This window comes from Aotus nancymaae, unplaced genomic scaffold (genome assembly GCF_030222135.1).
Source record: "Aotus nancymaae isolate 86718 unplaced genomic scaffold, 86718_ANA_hifiasm-v0.15.2.pri h1tg000029l, whole genome shotgun sequence".
Classification (NCBI taxonomy): domain Eukaryota; kingdom Metazoa; phylum Chordata; class Mammalia; order Primates; family Aotidae; genus Aotus; species Aotus nancymaae.
Window position 1 is genome coordinate 47,581,591 of NW_026988442.1, and position 18,838 is coordinate 47,600,428.

Here is an 18,838-nt window from a genome sequence, read left to right on the forward strand (position 1 = left end):
AAGGATATTCGTAAATAGCCTTATTATAGCAAAGGACTCTCTTAGCGGTGCACCTCACGTTGGCAGCTACCTGAATAACACTAACCAGTTCTCTTTCCTCCCTCAGCTTCATGGAAGTACTCTGCTAAGTCTTTGAACCTCACTCTGAGATTTCCAACAGATGAAGTAACAATGTCTTAAATGTATATAATGTATATAGGACTTTCCTTGGAGAGTTCATTGGCATAAGTACAAATGAAGGACATAGTATATATCTGTTATAATATATCCATAGTTTATAACCACATTCCCATAACCACATATTATAGACTTTAAAAGTAAGGGCTAAGTCAAGGTCATGCAGTTAGAAATGAAGTTTTTAACACTAAGTCTAGAGTTCCATTCATTACGTTATCTTTATTAACTTAGAAGTCACACTCAGCATGTATTATAATTTTAAAGTTTGCAAAACACGGGCTAGTGTCTGAATCAAGATATCATACCTTCCAAGCAGCTTGCTTAATAAACCTACTTGCTCAGAACCTAATGCCAACTTAAAAGAATTCAAAGAACTTGGATTAGGTTCTTTTAATAGTTCCCATTATGACCTACTAAATTAAATTACAAATTGAAATGCAGCTGAAATAACTCTGTAACTAGTGGTTTTTTTTTTTTTTTTTTTTTTTTGAGACAGAGTCTCACTCTGTCACCCAGTCTGGAGTGCAGTGGCATGATCTCGGCTCACTGCAACCTCTGCCTCCCAGATTCAAGCGATTCTCCTACCTCAGCCTCCCAAATAGCTGAGACTACAGATGCCCACCACCATATCTGGCTAATTTTTGTATTTTTAGTAGAGATGGGGCTTCAACATATTGATCAGGCTAGTCTTGAACTCCTGACCTCAAGTGATCCACCCACCTTGGCCTCCTAAAGTGCTGGAGTTATAGGCGTTGACATACCGCATCCAGCCAACTAGTGTTTTTTGTTTGTTTGTTTGATTTTGTGGCATGTCAAAGTACTTTTTTTCTGGCTTATTTATTTATTCATTTATTATACTTTAAGTTCTGGGATACATGTGTAGAATGTGCAGGTGTGTTACATAGGTATACATGTGCCATAGTGGTTTGCTACACCCATCAATTTGTCATCTACTTTAGGTGTGTCTCCTACCGCCATCCCTCCCCTAGCCCCCAACCCCTGACAGGCCTCTGTGTGTGATGTTCCCCTCCCTGTGTCCACGTGTTCTCATTATTTAACTCCCACGTATGATTGAGAACATGCAACTAGTGTTTTTATGGCTGATGAAAAGCTTTCAGCTGAGCACTGTGGCTCATGCCTATAATACCAGTGCTTTGAGAGGTTGAAGCAGGAGGACTGTTTGAGCCCAGGAGTTCAAGACTAGCCTGGGCAACATAGCGAGACCCTGTCTCTACAAAATAAAATAAAATAATTCCCCAGACATGGTGGGTTGTGCCTATAGTCCCAGCTACTTCGGAGGATAAGACAGGAGGATCACTTAAGGTTGAGGCTGCTATCTCAATAATGAAAAAAAAGAGAAAAAGTTTTCAATGTCTAACACTCATCTCTGGAATATTTATTTTAATGAAAGTGAGATCCATTTGCCAAATTCTAATGAGATATTTGTAAGGCTAAGTCTTTTTTGTTGTTGTTGTTGTTGAGACAGAGTTTCGCTCTTGTTACCCAGGCTGGAGTGCAATGGCGCGATCTCGGCTCACCGCAACCTCCGCCTCCTGGGTTCAGGCAATTCTCCTGCCTCAGCCTCCTGAGTAGCTGGGATTACAGGCACGCACCACCATGTCCAGCTAATTTTTTGTATTTTTAGTAGAGACGGGGTTTCACCATGTTGACCGGGATGGTCTCGATCTCTTGACCTCGTGATCCACCCGCCTCGGCCTCCCAAAGTGCTGGGATTACAGGCGTGAGCCACCACGCCCGGCCGGCTAAATCTTTGTTTGGGTTTTTCTTAAGAAAATCCCAGCACTAAGATCAGAGAAGTGTGGGATATGGATAGGATTCCAATTAGTGCTATTCCAATTAGCATTGATTTCAATTAGTGCTATTGATCTTTCCCTACATGCCAGAGTCTGTGCTAGGCCCCTTCATGAACATTACAATATTTCATTCTCCCTCGAACATGGTGGGATATGCATGGAAATCCCAGCTTAACAGATGATGAAATTTCAGGATTCTGGGACTTTTTGATATTTTGTCTAGAAGCTTAGTAGCAAAATAAGTTGCTGTTATCATCTCACATTGAGGCTCAAGGATAAGCTAGTGTATGATAAAATTTTAACATTTATCATGAATGGGTTAAAGCATTTAGAAATTAGGCTGACATTAATTAGCAAACTAACTTATGTTTGAATAAAATAGAATTTGGCTGGGCTGTGGTAATGGAATAGATTGCGGAACTTTATATACTGTATAACTGTTTATTAGAGTAAATATTACTTGTAACACTACAAACAACGTAAATATAAGAAAATGGTAGAAAGACTTTAATCAGATTTCTTTGAAATCTGTCAATATTCACTTATTTTAATTTGATGATGGGTCTCCACGATGCTATGGTAGAAATCAATAATGATTATTATTATGGCAAACATGTATATTGTACTTACTACATGCCATATACATCCTATATGTTCACTCATTTAGTACTCACAACAACCACTTGATTTATGGGTTATTATTATTCCCATTTTGGAGATGAAGAAATTATAGCACAGAGAGGTTAAGAAACCTTCCAAATTTACACAGCTAGCAAGTGACACATAACCCAGGTAGTCTTCCTCCTGAACAGAGACCCTTTAACTCTACTCTATATCCCATATATTTTGGATTCCTTATAGTCTAGTTCAATGACCTGTGAAGTAATAGGTGATTTTCATAGTTGTGCTTTAGCACTGCAGTTCCAAATTGGTAGTCCTCAAAGAATTGGAGAACCAAATTATTTTCAATTAAATTCAACACATGTTTTTTGAGTGTCTGTCATTTACCAGAAAATCTTCTGAATGCTAAGGATTCACCAGCTACCTCTGTGCCACTGAAATGGCAGAAGATAGAAAAAAAAAATCTTCGCCTAGATTTGCCATAAAGCAGAGTCTATGACAAAGGCTTAATTAAGTGAAAGTGGTTAATTTAGGAGTATGATCTCAGGAGACAGGAGTTAGGGACAGGGGAAGTGAAAGAAAAACCATGACGGAAACAGTCAATGGATGCAGTAAGTCAGCCACCACTCTGGTTGACTAGGTGTTCTATTCCCTGGGATACTTTGTGAAAAGCATTCCTGGTTACCTGTCTGAACTCATCTCCTGTGCCTTTCTTGTTCCAAGCAGACACATTTCCTACCTTTAAGCCTTTGAACCTGTGATTTTCTCTGCCTGAAATGGTCTCCCTCCAGATACAGGATGATTAACTCCTTTCATTTCTTAAGATTTTCCTCAAAAGTCATGTTCTCAGTGAGGTCTTTACCCCTTCAAGAGTAACTTCCCCCCAACACTTCCCATTGCCCCCATTGCCCCTCCCTCCTACGGTCTTCAACTTGACATTGATCAGTTTCTAATACTTTCCTTAACTCTATTGCTTATCGCTTGCCTCTGCCACTAGCATGCAATCACCTGCAACTGTGCCAAGCACATAAAATCTTCTCAGTAAGTTTTTGCTGAGTGAAAAAATAAAACGGTTTCAGAGGCATTCATATGCCTCAAGGATAGTTACAAGAATTATAGCAAAGATCTGAAAAAGTAAAACATTCAGCTTTTGACAATCAAATGTAATTTTTGAGTTCATAGAAGTCAATAAGCTTCTGTATTAGAATGTTTTCAAACAAAACATTTTCTAAATTTATTTCCGATTAACATATTAAAAACAATGTCAAAAAAATTGAATGGCAGGTTTTCATTGTAGACCACAGAGAAAAGGAAACCCATGATCTCACATAAGCAAGTTATTTCAAAGAGGAATAAGGAGCAGAAAATCTTTTCCTTTCAGAAAAGGTGATACTGGGAAGAAAAAGAGAGGCAGAGAAAACAGCCTTTCAGACATATATTATATTCTGCCCACACTCCTCAGGGTTAAAATTATGGGAGGATGGAATATTAGGTTGAGAGAATTGCCAAAAATGGAAAAGCTTTGTCCCATGTTCCACTTGGTATCTTGGTAATAGATTACCATGAAATAAACCTCACACTAATACAGGGAGTGGAAATGAGGGTTATTAGAAAGGGAGGCAGTGAAGGGATGTGGTTAAACAGTTCCTTTTCCGGCAGTATTCGTGACTCCACAAAGCCCGCACATAGCATAAAAGAGACCCAAAAGTTCCTGTCTGTATGAAGCAGACACTACTAGTATTTCAAAGACTAGCTAGGTGTTCATGCAACGTGGTTGCAAGAGGAGGTCAAAGTTCTCCTATAGCTAAAGATTTCCAAATGGGCACTCAAACTTGGGAGTAAGTGGTGCCACTTCCACTCCCCCGCTGACTGAATTATCAAAAAATTATATTAGCTATAGATAAATAAAAATCCACACATTCTTTGCACATCTGTATAATGAGTAAATTTTCTACCCTACAACTATAGCATATACATCACCACTTACCTCCTTAAACAGCTCTAGATTAAAGTACTATGATCCATTCCAGACCAGCTTAACTAATCAATTCCTCATGTGCTACTTCACTTTGCTTAATGTAGGAACAGAACAATTTCTACTACAGTCTACTAGTCTGAGAAAAGATATGTAGAAAGGAAAAATGAGCTTTTATAGTGAGTGGAATGTTGACTGTCAACATAATCAGGTGTATATTAAATACAAAAACATAGATATAGAAAAAAATATACACATAGTCTACTTTCTTCTTCCATGGTTCCAAAGAAATTTAAGACAGACTTTTCTCCATATTAATTGTTCAGTCAACCAATACTCAAAGTAGGAACTGACACCCTGAAGCATTTCCAAATGGAACACTAACCAAATATATGGCCATGTGACTTTAGGTGAAAATAATGAATCAGGATATCTCTTAATAAACCTAATACTTCTGAATGAAAAAAAACTTCTTTTAATTTGATGCTAATTTTCTTCTTTGCATGTTTGTCTGGGAAAGACTAGGTCCATATAATCTATAACAGGATCTCAGTTTTTGCATTGGTCATGTAATAAAGGAATTTACTCCAGCCATTGGTGAATCTAATTACTATTTTTGTAATAAAAATAAGGAGTTATATCCTGTTTTCATTTGACAGTCACTGATAGTTTCCTGGCTAAGCCATTAAGCTAATGCCATAGCAATTACCTAAATTAAAGGCTGGAATATAAGACTCACCGGGGAAGATGGTCATGAAGACCTATTAACTAATCAAAACCAACTACTCTATCCATCTTATAAAAATTCTCTATACAACAAGCAGGCAAGAATTATTAAAATATCATTTGGCAAAATTTGGTCTAGGTATTCAAGTCACTTAAAATACTGTAACTGGTTTTAATGTATACATCAACATTAAAGACGTTCTATGAGAAATCCAAAGGTAAAGTAAGAAAAATGCATGTTTTATTGTTTTTTCCATTAAAATACTAAAAATGGTTGTACATTACTAAAAATGGCTGATTTACCCTATTGAAATAATTTATAAACATTTTCTTCTCACTGCTACTACTCCTCCCTGGCTGTTGATTTTATACTTAATCATTGATATTTGTTCCCTTTCTTCTAGTACCAGTTCTCACCCAATTACAGTTGCTACTAAATTGTAGTACATCATACTCAAAAGACATATTCTCTGTGGTTTCTTTAATGTAAAAATGACTAGAAGTGAATGCAAATATTAGTGCTAGCAACGAATTCACTAATTGGAAAGTACTGCTGCAAGGTCAAGACAAGTAAGGAAATAAATAATCAAGAAATAGATCTGGTGGCTTTTATGTTCAAACAGAGTAATAATCAACCAGTTGATTTAGAGAAATATAATCTTGTCATCTCATTTAACATTGCAGAAATTTCTAAGACCAAGAGCAAGGTAATCAAAAAATTATAGTGAAGTGTTTCCTTTAAGATTGTAAAAATTAATAGCTCAAAAAGCAAAGTTAAACAATCATTATGTTGGAGTAAAATTCCAAAGTTAAAAATTATTAATCACAATCAAGTTATTAAAAGGTATGAAACCTAAACTGAATTTCATTATGTTTTTGATAATGTATCATTTTCAAAAAGTTGAAAAATTGACTAAAACAAATGGAGAATAAACGTGTGTCAAACATTTATTTAGCTCATTAATGAGGAAAATAGAGAATATTAAACCTGGTTCCAAGGGCAGAAATAGCAAAAACCACCAGTCTAGATATCAAAAACTTATTCTTTTCAGTGGGCATAAAATATTTCCCAATTTACTTAAGGTCACAACTATACAACAACAACAAATCCCCGAAGATTATTTTTGAAAACAAGAGAAGACTGGTCTCATTTTAGCTTGACATATGATTGTAGCACAAGGTGTAATTAACCTCCTTGCTAAGGTAGGTACATCTAGAGCCATACCATGTTGAACAACTACCTAGGCTAGAAAATTAACTTCAGTGAAAATTTCATATGGAACCTCAAATTACATTTTTAATAGATTTAGTATTCCAAGTTTTTCAAAATTGCTTTTGTTGGCTGCTTTAGTCTGAAGCTAGGAAACCAAACCCACAATACTCATCTCAACAGATTTTAGCTATAGTATCTATAAATTTGAGTATATTGTTTTCTGCTTAAGGTCCCTAAAATACCGTGCAGTGTGGCCTGTTAAGAAGTAATGGTATTAATAGCCTATAAGATCTCAAATACATATCAGACCATTTTTTTCTGGGACTGTTTCATGGGCTTAGGTTTCATCTAGGAACTGCAACCTTTGTTCTTTCATGATGGTCTTGTCAGAACTAATGAATTCAGATTTATTCTCATATCTAACACTTCCAAGAATGGTCTTGGTTGCACAGTCAGTTTGTCTATGTCCTGGTGAAAAGAAGGACAGATTTTCACTGAGCCTGTTCAATTAACTATATTGCCATAACAAAAGATCAGAAAGACTCAAGAAAGTATTCTGTTCCCCAATTCTGAAGCCTCAGGGAAAATAAGTTGCCATTTAAAGAGTGTTTCATTTTAATTTAAAAAGTATAGTCTACTATATAAAGAGTTAGGGAGAGATTCAGAAAAAAGTCGAGGAGGGGTTTCTCATATATCCATTAGAAAAAAGAGCACTAAACATAATATCAAAAATTAGATTTTCCTACTCTTTAAATCTTAGATATTAGGTCAGCAGTTTGCTCTCATGAGGTTGTCCTCGGGACTAAAAAGAGAGTAACTAAAATCCTGACTCAGTCTTCTAGTACTATCTGACAGTTGTCTAAGTGGTGACACTTAAGATCCCTATTCTATATCCATAAGACTTTATTTTGAAGTATCAGTAGTTAAAAGTATAATCAATGAAATATTTTTATTAATAAGTATAACATAATTGCATTCATAGTATTTAGGGAAGGTGGAGATTCTCTTTGATATGCCAACTATTCCCATGCAGATTTTACAATAGTGTGCAGATATTTAAGAAATATAGAATATAATATATAACTCAATTATTTACATCTTCCTGTTTTATGAAGTAAAAGGAAAAAAGTTTTTGATTGTCCATGGCCCTGGGAAATTCCAAAAATAGTTTAGATATAAAATTTATACTGAAAATAATACTTCTTACATTGTAGGATCTGATCTGAGGTAGGTAAAATCGTAAGAGTTATCAGTAGATATTTGGTCACTTAGGAAAGACCCACAGATGCCTGCAGTGAATGTTTGATTGGCTACCTATTAATGAAAGTGGCAATAAGATATTTTAAATTAGAATTGAGGAAATGTTATTTTGCTTGTGAATAATCATGGACACGAAAAACAAACACACTACCACAAATTATTAAAAATTATTAAGGCGAGACAGAATCCCTGTTCTGGGAGCAGATTACACAGAATATTATTACCTCTTGTTAAGAGCAGATGGAATTCTCTAAGACTTACTTGCAATTTTAAGAGAGAGTAAACCAAATTCTAGTTTTACATAAATGTAACATTTGACAGAGGCTCATTCATTAAGCTGCTACTTTTAAAATTATCTTATGAATAAAACCATCAAACCTGAACAAATTTGCCAAAAAATTAACACATTATAAGACTTCTTTTTAGACTTACCATTTGCAAGTAATTATAAATCAAAGCAACTAAAATCCACTTTCCACAAAACTTCTATAGTTGTCTATATCTATTCACATTTATTTTTTACTATCTTCTTTCATACTTTATAGCAACCAGCCATTTTTCCTTAGGATAACACTACTTTCCCTCTTCTTTTATCAACTAAAACAAGTTCCATTATCTTGATTTACAATCATAGCTCTCCAATTGCTTTTGGTAACATTTCAATCACCAATATGAATTTAATCCTTAACCAAAGTAAACAACTTCATTTCACAGAGATAACTGAGATACAGATAATTGAGACATTTTCATCATACCCAAGCATTTTAGCAAATTATCAAAAATTGTAATCAAATATAACATGACTCTATACATGCATTCTTTTTGTACTTTCTTAAAGTAACAGAAAGTAATATGCATGTTAGCATGACCCTTAGAAATTATCTAAGTATCCAAATAACATCCACCAACTAATTAGATTTAATTCAAATTCCAGCTCTTGAAGTTAACTAAGGGGCTTGAAAATTATTTAAACTGATACATTACAGAGATAATTCGTTTTTTTTTAAAGATTGTAAGAATTGTAATTCAATTTACATGATTGTTATTTTTTCTTTTTATTTTTTCATAAATTATTTGAAAATAATGTTAACTTTTCTAATCAAGAAATACTACAAGAAATGTGGAAATCCAGATTAACTATTCTCCAAGAAAAACAAATTCAAAACTTAAAAAAAAAAAAAACAAATAAATAAATGAATATGTTTATATTATACTTCACACAGGTGAAAGATATATTACTGTTTTTTGAAACTAAAATTTTTAAAAAAGTATTTTTTTTCCATCAATTGACTTTGATTATGAAAACTTAATTCTAAAATAGAAAGGTTTCTGATTGGCCAGTTTCTACAGGAAGAGCTTTCTGCTTCAGAGTCTAGTTCTTTTAAAGGTTTAGAACTTTAGTCTCTTTATATTACAGGAATTCTGGAAATTTGAGATTTACGTAAGTTCTTATCCTTAATAAATAAAAAGAGAGCTCTGTTATTTTAAAAGACATTGTAACAGATATTTAATACCTTTCAGATATATGAAAATATTCTATACTCAGTCAATAAGAGGCAGTCTTTTCACTGTTACAAGACACATGGAAAGCCTGGATGAAAATATAAAACATGTATCAAAAATTTATTTAACTTGTTAAGGAGGAAACTAGCAATGTAATAAATGCCATTTCAAGAGCACACATGGGGCATTACTAAAGAAAAGAAGGGCCAAGCACAGTGGTTCATGCTGGTAAACCTAGCATTTTGGGAGGTCAAGGTGGGAAGATCGCTTGAGCCCAGGAGGTCAAGTCCAGCCTGGGCAACATAGTGAGACCTCGTCTTTACAAAAAAACAAACAAATTAGCCAGGCACAGTGGTACATGCCTGTAGTTCTAGCTATTTGAGAGGCTGGGGAGGGAGTATCACTTGAGTCTAGGAAATTGAGGCTGCAGTGAGCCATGATCATGCCACCACACTCCAGCCTGGGCAACAGGGCCAGACCCTGTCTTGAAAACAAGAAGAGCCAGATGCAGTGGTTCCTGCCTGTAATCCTAGCACTTTGGGAGGCTGAGGCGGGCGGATTACCTGAGGTCAAGAGTTGGAGACCAGCCTGCCCAACATAGTGAAACCTTGTCTCTACTAAAAATACAAAAAAATAACCGGGCATGGTGCCAAGCGCCTGTAATCCCAGCTACTAGGGAGGCTGATGCAGGAGAATCACTTGAACCCGGGAGGTAGAGGTTGCAGTGAGTTGAGATTGTGCCATGGCACTCTAGCCTGGGCAGCAAGAGTGAAACTCATCTAAAAAAAAAGAAAAAACAAGAGAGAGAGAGAGAAAGAAAGAGAAAAAATTTAAAAAAAAAAAAAAGAAGAATGTTGGAATAACATTGCTAAGTTAGATACAAAACTGATTAATGTCCTATAGAGAAATCAAATAATATTCTTAGAGCTGTATTTTCTACTAGACAAAATCCTTTGGGTAGAGATGCAAGATCCTTTGCATTTCTACCCAATGAAAACCCACAAGTTAACATGTAACTTCACAGCCTAGGTTCTAATCAATAGTAAATAGTATATGAAACAAAGGGGCATTCTCCTATAGAGTGAAACTACCTTTAAGTGGACCTATTAGATAAAGCTCCAGCATGGCACTGAAAGGATATGTGGTCCTTTTTGCTTCATTTCTAAAGTGTAATTTTTCATAACAATGTTTAGTTATAAGTTGGGATTCTTGATAAACATGAGAGTTCCTGTGTCTTCAAATAATCCAAATAAGAAAACTTAAATAGATGTTTATTTGCACCAAAATTCGTATTATTTATCAGAAGTCCATACTTAGGCTAAACTTCATTTGTTGTCAGATGATACCAACAGTGATATTCTTAAAATCCTGGAGGTCAAGAGGAGAAATTGATTATAAGGTTAGAGAGGAATCAAACCGATATGAGTGATACTGGGTTTCTGGGAACAGAGAGCATTCTAAAAACCAAGACTAATAGATATTTGTTTCAAAGGGTAATGCAGGGTATAATTTGAGTCTAAATGGAACACAGGAATGCTCAGACATGTCTGAAGAACTAATTAGGTAGGCCACAGGAGTTGAGTCCTGTGAGTTCTAGGGTGGAAGGAATTTTGAACAGAAGGCTGAAGGAGTTTAAGAAATACAGGAATTAAAAGCCTATGGGTGTAGTACGCAGCCTGACTTCAGGATATTGAAGACTCCAGGAATGGGCACCTCCCTGGCATCTTGAGGACTTACAGCTGTGAGAACACCAGTGATGAACTTCCATGATCCAGAAAGATGTGTGCTTATGGTGTGGCCCTGCAGCAATAGTAGTGGAGAGCTCTTGCCCTCAAGTAACCGAGAATAGAACCGAATAACATAAGAACACTATCCATGAGCTCAAATTAAAAGCAATTTTACCTCTAACCTCAAGATCTCCAGAAAAAATATGAGCAGCATTTGAGGGGCTACAGCCACTGCATTAGCAAAGAAGGACATGAGTCCACAAAATACGGGTTTTCAATACTACATGAACATTTGTACACAAAAGTAGACAGTCTAGTGAAAAAGAGAGCTATTGAGAGAAAAAAATCAGTTGAACGATTTCTGATATTTTAGAATAAAAAGTAAACTTACACTGGTGTGCATTCAGATATCTAAGCTTTTTCTTTTATGATCTATGAAGACCTATTAGCACATTGATGGGTTTTTGTGTTTTGTTTTTTGGAGAGTATTTTTTATATTTTTAAACAAGTAAACAACAGTAGCTTATAGTGGGTATTTAATTATGTATCCTTTTCCTAACCTTTGCTCAGAACATTTAATAAAAGGGAATAAGAACAAAAAAAAAGATATTTGGAGTTGCCCAGGTGATAAAATAGGTTAGAGTGTTATTACTGTTTTTTTTTTTCTGGGTTCATAATTAGGTGAGTAAATGGAAGGGGGATTCCTCAAAATGGGGTGAAAGCATTCTGTGAAGATGCTCCAATTCAAAGGATTGTTCAAATGTTTCGTGTTATCAATTTGGAAAGTAATTTCTGGGAGATGATTGTTCTCAGGCATTGGGCCTGCCATGAAGGATAAGGATCCTCTCCTAACCATCCATCCTCGCCGCCTCACCACAAAATTCTCTGTGCTCTGGGTTATTTGGCTGATGTGGTTTGGCTGTGTGTCATCACCCAAATCTCTCATCCAAGTACTAACCAGGCCTGACCTGCTTAGGTTCTGAGATCAGACGAGATAAGCCACTTTCAGGGTGGCATGGTCCTAGATCCAAACCTCACCTGGAATTGTGTCAGGAGAGGGACCTGATGGGAGGTTATTGGATCATGGGGGTAGATTTTCCCCATGCTCTTCTCATGACACGGAGTGAGTTATCATGAGATCTGATAGTTTAAACATTTGGCACATCCCCACTTATTCTCTCTCTTTCCTGCTGCCATGTAAGACGTGCCTTGATTCCTGTTCAGCTTCTGCCATGATTGTAAGTTTCCAGAGGTCTCCCCAGCCATGCAGAAATATGAGTTAATTAAACCTGTTTTCTAAATAAATTACTCAGCCTCAGGTAGTTCTTTATAGTAGTGCAAAAACAGACTAATACAGTCGTTTCACAATTATCTTATTATTATCATTTCCTCTGGCCACCAATTCAACCACTAACGCACATGCACATATAAAACATATGCATACAAATATCTCTTACAAATAATTGCATCTTCATAATTTTACACTCAACACTCCTTATCCATAAATGACATTTTCAGAGTTGTCGAGTTCATTAAAACATTATTGTGGAAGATTCTCAATGTTTCCTATTTTCCTCAAACCTCTCTCAACCACAGAGAAGTTGTTGGGTTTGAATACCAACCAAACCTTTTCCAGTTCAGCCTCCCTGATCCAACCTTGTTTCTCCCACTCCGACAAAAGATTTTAACACAGAAAAACCAAAAATGTTTAGCTACACTCATTTTTCTTTTTCTTTGAGTTATTGTTGTTATGGTCACAACAAATCATTGATTTCTTTTGAAAAACCAACCAGGTAATAGCAATTTCTGCTCTGGAATAGCTTCTTTGTTAAAAGAAAAAGGTGTTGTCCCTCTGAATTTTCTATTTTGTCATAAATTTCAGCTGCATTTTACGCATCTTTAAAATCAAAATAAAGGTCAGGTCCACTGGCTCACACCTGTAATCCCAGCACTTTAGGAGGCCAAGGCGGGAGGATCACTTGAGCCCAGGATTCGGAAACCAGCCTGGGCAATATAGTGAGAATCCCTCTCTACAATAAAATACAAAAATTAGCCAGGTGAGGTGGTTTATGCCTGTAGTCCTAGCTACTCAGGAGGCTGAGGAGAAAGGATCACCTGAGCCCAAGGAGGTTAAGGCTGCAGTAAGCTGTAATTGTATCACTGCACTCCAGCATGGGCAGCAGAGTGAGATCCTGTCTCAAAAAATAAATAAAATAAAAATAATTATGCTTTCTTGCTGTCTTGTAATGTAGCCAGAATTAACTGCATCTTTAAAATATATAGTACTCCTTAGTACCTCATAAGTAAGTATAATAAATATCAAACATATTATTACTATAACATTGGTAAGAGATTTTTCTCTTTATGGCTTGCTGGAAGGCATTATATGTTGTGGTTTAAATTCTTAATAAAATTTCTTTATAGAATTTTAAGATTTTTATTTCATATTTTTAAGGAGTACTTTTATATGAAAAGGTATAATTTGAAATTAGCTACAACTACTGCTTTTGCTAAATAACACAACTTTCAAAAATAGATTTCAAGGTATCTTGTTCCAATTTCCTATTCAGGACAGGCCTCATCTCTATAACCAGCCTGATAAATTGTCTTCTAAATCCTACTTGATTTTTCCCTGGGGACTACAGGAAGAGCAATGCATTGCATTTTTAAAATTTAAAAATAAACATGCAGTGGAGATGAAAAGTCAAAAATAGGTTATGAAAAATTCTTATAAAATCAGCATACCTCTGACAAGACTGTTAAGAATTTTAAAAAAGAGAGAGATAAAGTGGATTTGGAATTAAAAAATGCAACATAATTACAGCTTTTTTAGGCTAAAACAAAGGCTATTGTCAACTTTATGTGGATCATTTTGGAAGCTTATATGAAATAGTTAAATTAGAATGAAAAAGAAATTTACTCAAAAAGCACTGAAGACACTGAAGAGCTTTGAGCCATAATGAGCTCAGGCCACCCTGAAGCCCCTGCCTCAGTTGCCAGGAAGCCCATAAGGGACATCTCTGTTTGCCTTCCTGCAGCTGAGGCTGGTTAAAATACTAGCACTTTTTTTTTCTTTAAGTGATATATTTCATTAAGGACTGGAAGAAAGTTCCTGGGTGCTGAAATAGTGTTAACCATAGCTCAGCTTGTTCTATGATATTGATAGACTGCATAATTTATAACATACATAAGAATCACACCTGGAGTGATGAGGCAATATTTCATTTAAATCAAAATATGTAGAAAATAAAGGAGTCTTATATTTGCCAGATGTAAAACTGTATTTTAGTAGCATTCCATGTAAAAGGTCACTGATTATTACACACAGTCCCCATGTAGTAGGAGACTGAGAAGTTAAAAATGATATGGTCTCCCTGAAGTCTGGGTATTTAAAAAAAAAGTAAAAAGAAAAATTGACATGTTTTCCTTTAACAAGGTCAGAAAAATATCTTAATCCCATTTCCTTTTTCCATTCCAAAAATAATTATTTATTTACTTAGTACATGCCTAGATCTCTGAAAATGTTTATTCTTTGCTGATCAAAATTATGCACTCTATTTATTACAACAGAAAATTGTAAAGATCTAGAAAATATATATCACTATCCCTGAAATATACACTGTGGCTCTTGTAAATATGCAATTATATAAAAATACTTCAAACAGGAAAATTGCCTTATTTAAGTAAGCTTATCCTGCTACTTACTTGCATTGTGATGGCTGATAAATATTGTAAGCCTAGGAGAAAATACTTCAGTCAGAGATCTGCAACACTCTTTCCATTACCTTGTTAATTGCAGACTCATACTTGTATGCCAGTGATGCCTGAGTGTATTCTAGACATTCAGCTAAGTCTGTTAACTGTGTTATCTCATTGAATTTTCTCAACAATCTTATGGAATAGCTATTATTTTCCCAACTTACTAGATGAGCCAAACAAAAATAACCCAAAGTTCACACACTTACATATATCTAATAAGTTATGCTATTCTTATTTTCTGCTTTTCTATCACTTTTCTGCTTTTCTATCATTTTTCTATTTCTACCACAGTTACCAAGGAGAAATAGTTAAAGTAGCCAATAACGAATGTTCAAAACATTAAAAAATTGTACCTTATATGTGCTAGAAACAGTAATTTCAACATACTAGGTGGACTTTCGGCAGTGTGCTCTTCTCATCATACTATTTGTAATCCAAATGTTCATTTTGTGTTATTTTCCATGTCAGGCTGCCTTTGATTTTTCCAGATTTGTGTTGTTGTTAGTAGAGGAAAATATACGGTTGTTAATTCTGCTGCAAATATCCATGGGGTGGACCTTATTAGGAGTACAGAATGATCCGATTCAACTTCATCTTGTTCTGTACAGTTTTCAACGTCCTGGGTGGATCCCACAGTAGAACATGGACTAACAATAACAAGACATCACATTTTTATAGTGTCTTTGTTCTTCATATGGTCAAGGGTGCTCATTACAGAATGCATCTGAATTTCTGATCATCTCTTGATTTTTCTCCTCTATGTTTTGCCTCCCTGATCTTCATATTCCTTAAATGAAACTGGACATGTCTACAACCTTAAACTCTCTCCAGAATGAAGTGTTTCCTTTGGGACAAGTCAGGTTCAGGTAGGCAGTACCTTTGAAGCTGGCCTAGACTTCAGAGATAGATAGGAAAATATATTCAGCATGTTGCTTACACAATAATATTTATTTGCTCTGGGATACCTTTTTAAATCTGCTATGATTGCAACAAGGTAACTCTAATGCTACTGCAAAATAAAGTAAAAACCAGAAGAAATCACTTTTGATCCTAGTTTTGCTACTTTACTAGTATCAAGGCTTTGGGAAAGTCTTTGCTTCAGTTTCCAGAACAGTGAAATAGTGATATAAGTGTCTATCTCTGCAAGCCCTTAAGTGGTTTAAACTAGATTCAACAAGTGAGAGTGCTTTGCAAGGGGTTGCATGTGACATCTTGTTATTAATAGTCCATATATATGAATTCAATAGTTTTTAACACAATGAACTTGATTATTCAACATAGATGGTGAGAAAACTCAGAGACCAGAGAATATTTATAGATTCATTATAGAGATAAGGAAATTGAAGATCCCACAGTTAAGTGATTTACTCAAGGTTATTATAGAGCAAGAAGTCAGAGCTCTCAGCTTGGAGGAGGACAATTTATGCTTTACAGGTATAGGCTTACAGAGACACAGCTGGCTCCCATTTGTAACATTTGTTTAATAAGGCTCTCCATTACCTTCACTGGACACTTACTGTTTGCCAGGAACAGTAAATTTCCTAATGTCATCCAGATAGTAAGAGTTAAATCCAGGGATGTAAAGTCAAACCTGTCTGGCTCCACAGCCTGAGCTCTTAACCACCATGGTACTTAGTTAACCGCACACACACTCAGCCTCCCAGGAGACAAGGCACAGGAGGGAGCAAGGAGCCCTGCCAAGATGAAATATGCTGAGACTTGTTAGGTTTTATGCCTGGAAAGACAAATCAGTGGCTAGTTGACTCAAAGTTGTACATTTTGAAATACATGGAAACTGACAAGCAGTTAAGGCTTTAGGAAGCTCTTTAAGACTGAAAGGGAGAAATGCAGCTTCCAGTTATAGTTAGAATTGAATAACTAATTTAAAAGCCTAAACATCAAGATTTAATCATATCACATACAATAGATAAAAATTGACTTTTTTTGGTCCTTATCCTGTTTTTCTTTAAAGAAACACCCATATTTGAATGGTATTTGAATTTTAAATTACGAGGGTACTTTTAATAAAGCTGATACTTTAATGTGATAAGAGTATATCTACTTCCAATGAGTAAGAAAATTACTGCCAACAGAATTACAGAATCCAGAAACAGAAATTTATTTGGCCAAAGGATATCTTAAAGCCGGAAACGAGAAGGCAGATTTTAGTTAACTTTGTGTTGATAGAGGAGAATCTGAGCTTTGAAATTTGAATGGGCACTGAAAACCCTGCCCTCTTTCATGCTCATAGCACTAAATTACATGTGTGCATGCCCGTGCACGTTTTTCCAGGCCTCACCTCTATTCTGGAATGTGTGCATATTAATAGTCTCTTCTTAGCACTAAATATGATAATATAGAAATATAGCACCATTTTAAGAGATAGCGTACTAATTCAGGCATTTCTTCTAATACTTAGGACTGAAAATTGTTAATCTTTCAGGAGAGGGGTAAAATGCCCTACACTGATTATTGACCAATTTCCTTTAGATTTTAAGTTGATTGAGAGTCACAAAAAAGTACTGATGAGCCCAGTGGTCCATGAGTCCCACAAGGGCAGAGGCAATATCTTTGTGATCTTTGTTTTCCTAGCCCAATTCTTGGTATAGCACATATCCAATAAAACACTCCTTTTATTAAAATAAAATTTAATTCATGAATATATAATCTCCTTGGAAGTTCTATTCTAAAAACTGTTGATTTTTCATGTTTCAAAATATAAAAATCTGATGAGTTTAAAAACTCATTAAAATTGACAACAAGGCACATCTATTTCGGTTCTTTCAATCCCTAGAAGGCTTGGTTGTAAATGACCCTCCAGAAGAGAAAAGGTAATAACTGTAATTCCAAATATAGGATCATGAAGAGTGTAATTCATATTTTCCCTTTAAAAATAGTATTGTACTTATTTTCTTCAAACTTGGATATCAAAGTCAATATTAAACCTTATACAGGAAAAAGAGGGATTTATTTACATTTTAGGAATAAATTAGCCAAATATGACTTTTATTTCTTCTGTTAAACAACACAACTGGATAAAAAATATCTCCCACACTCAATTAGTCTACAAAAACTGTTATCTATAATACTTAAAGAGGGGGGCCATGCATTAATCTTGAAAGTATGAATAACTGTATTACCATGTCATTTGAATATGTCATATAACTCACATATTAAAATAGATCTGATGAGAGTTAAAATGTCTACAATTACTATGGTTATTGAAAACTACATAAACAATACAGACTTTAGCTATCATATTTGACTTTAAAATGTTTAACAATTGTTTATCGTTTCAATAGGGAAAACTAATTCTGTCAGTTTTTATTATAATTGCATACATTGGACAGTAAAGCCAACATTTAATCATTTAAGAGTTAAGAATTTTTCATATTTTCCTTTGTATATTTCTAACTTCAGTGCAAAGAAGAAAAGAGGCCTCAATGAAACAAAATCAATTTTTTTTGTTTTTGGTTTTTTTGAGACAGAGTCTTACTCTGTCACCCAGACTGGAGTGCAGTGGTGTGATCTCGGCTCACTGCAACCTTTGCCTCCCAGATTTAAGCAATTCTCCTGCCTCAGCCTCCTGAGTAGCTGGGATTACAGGCACCTGCCACCATGCTTGGCTAATTTTTTTTTTTTTTGAATTTTTAGTAGAGATGGGGTTTCACCAGGTTGCCCAGGCTGGCCTCAAACACCTGACCTCAGGTGATTCACCTGCCTCGGCCTCTCAAAGTGCTGGGATTACAGGCATAAGACACCATGTCCAGCCAAAATTAAAAAAAAAAAAAAATTTTTTTTCCTAAGTAGACATTGCTATGTTGAGGAAACTGTGATATTTCAACAAACATATCTATTGAATTTATTTATTCTTACCTATTAATTGTTGGTCAGTTTGAAAAAAGGCATTAAATAAGATTATAAATTGGAATAGGAGAGGAGAGAAAAGAAGATATAACAATAATAAAGATAAAGACAGTAGTGACTAATCACAAAACCTGGCCCAGCATTCTTGACAGCCAAAGAAAATATTTTTGGTATTTTGGGATAAAGCTCCCATGAA

At 35.2% G+C, this 18,838-nt stretch overlaps 1 long non-coding RNA gene across 2 annotated transcripts in view; it reads right to left on the reverse strand.

The window, feature by feature from the left end:
• The window catches only part of LOC105708929 (uncharacterized), a 95,224-nt gene extending 86,871 nt beyond the window's left edge, over positions 1–8,353 (reverse strand). For both annotated transcript variants that reach the window (XR_001105407.2, XR_002478872.1), the window contains exon 1: positions 8,219–8,353. This is a non-coding gene — a long non-coding RNA (uncharacterized LOC105708929). The remainder of the gene's footprint in view (positions 1–8,218) is intronic.
• Between the last annotated feature and the right edge of the window lie 10,485 nt (positions 8,354–18,838).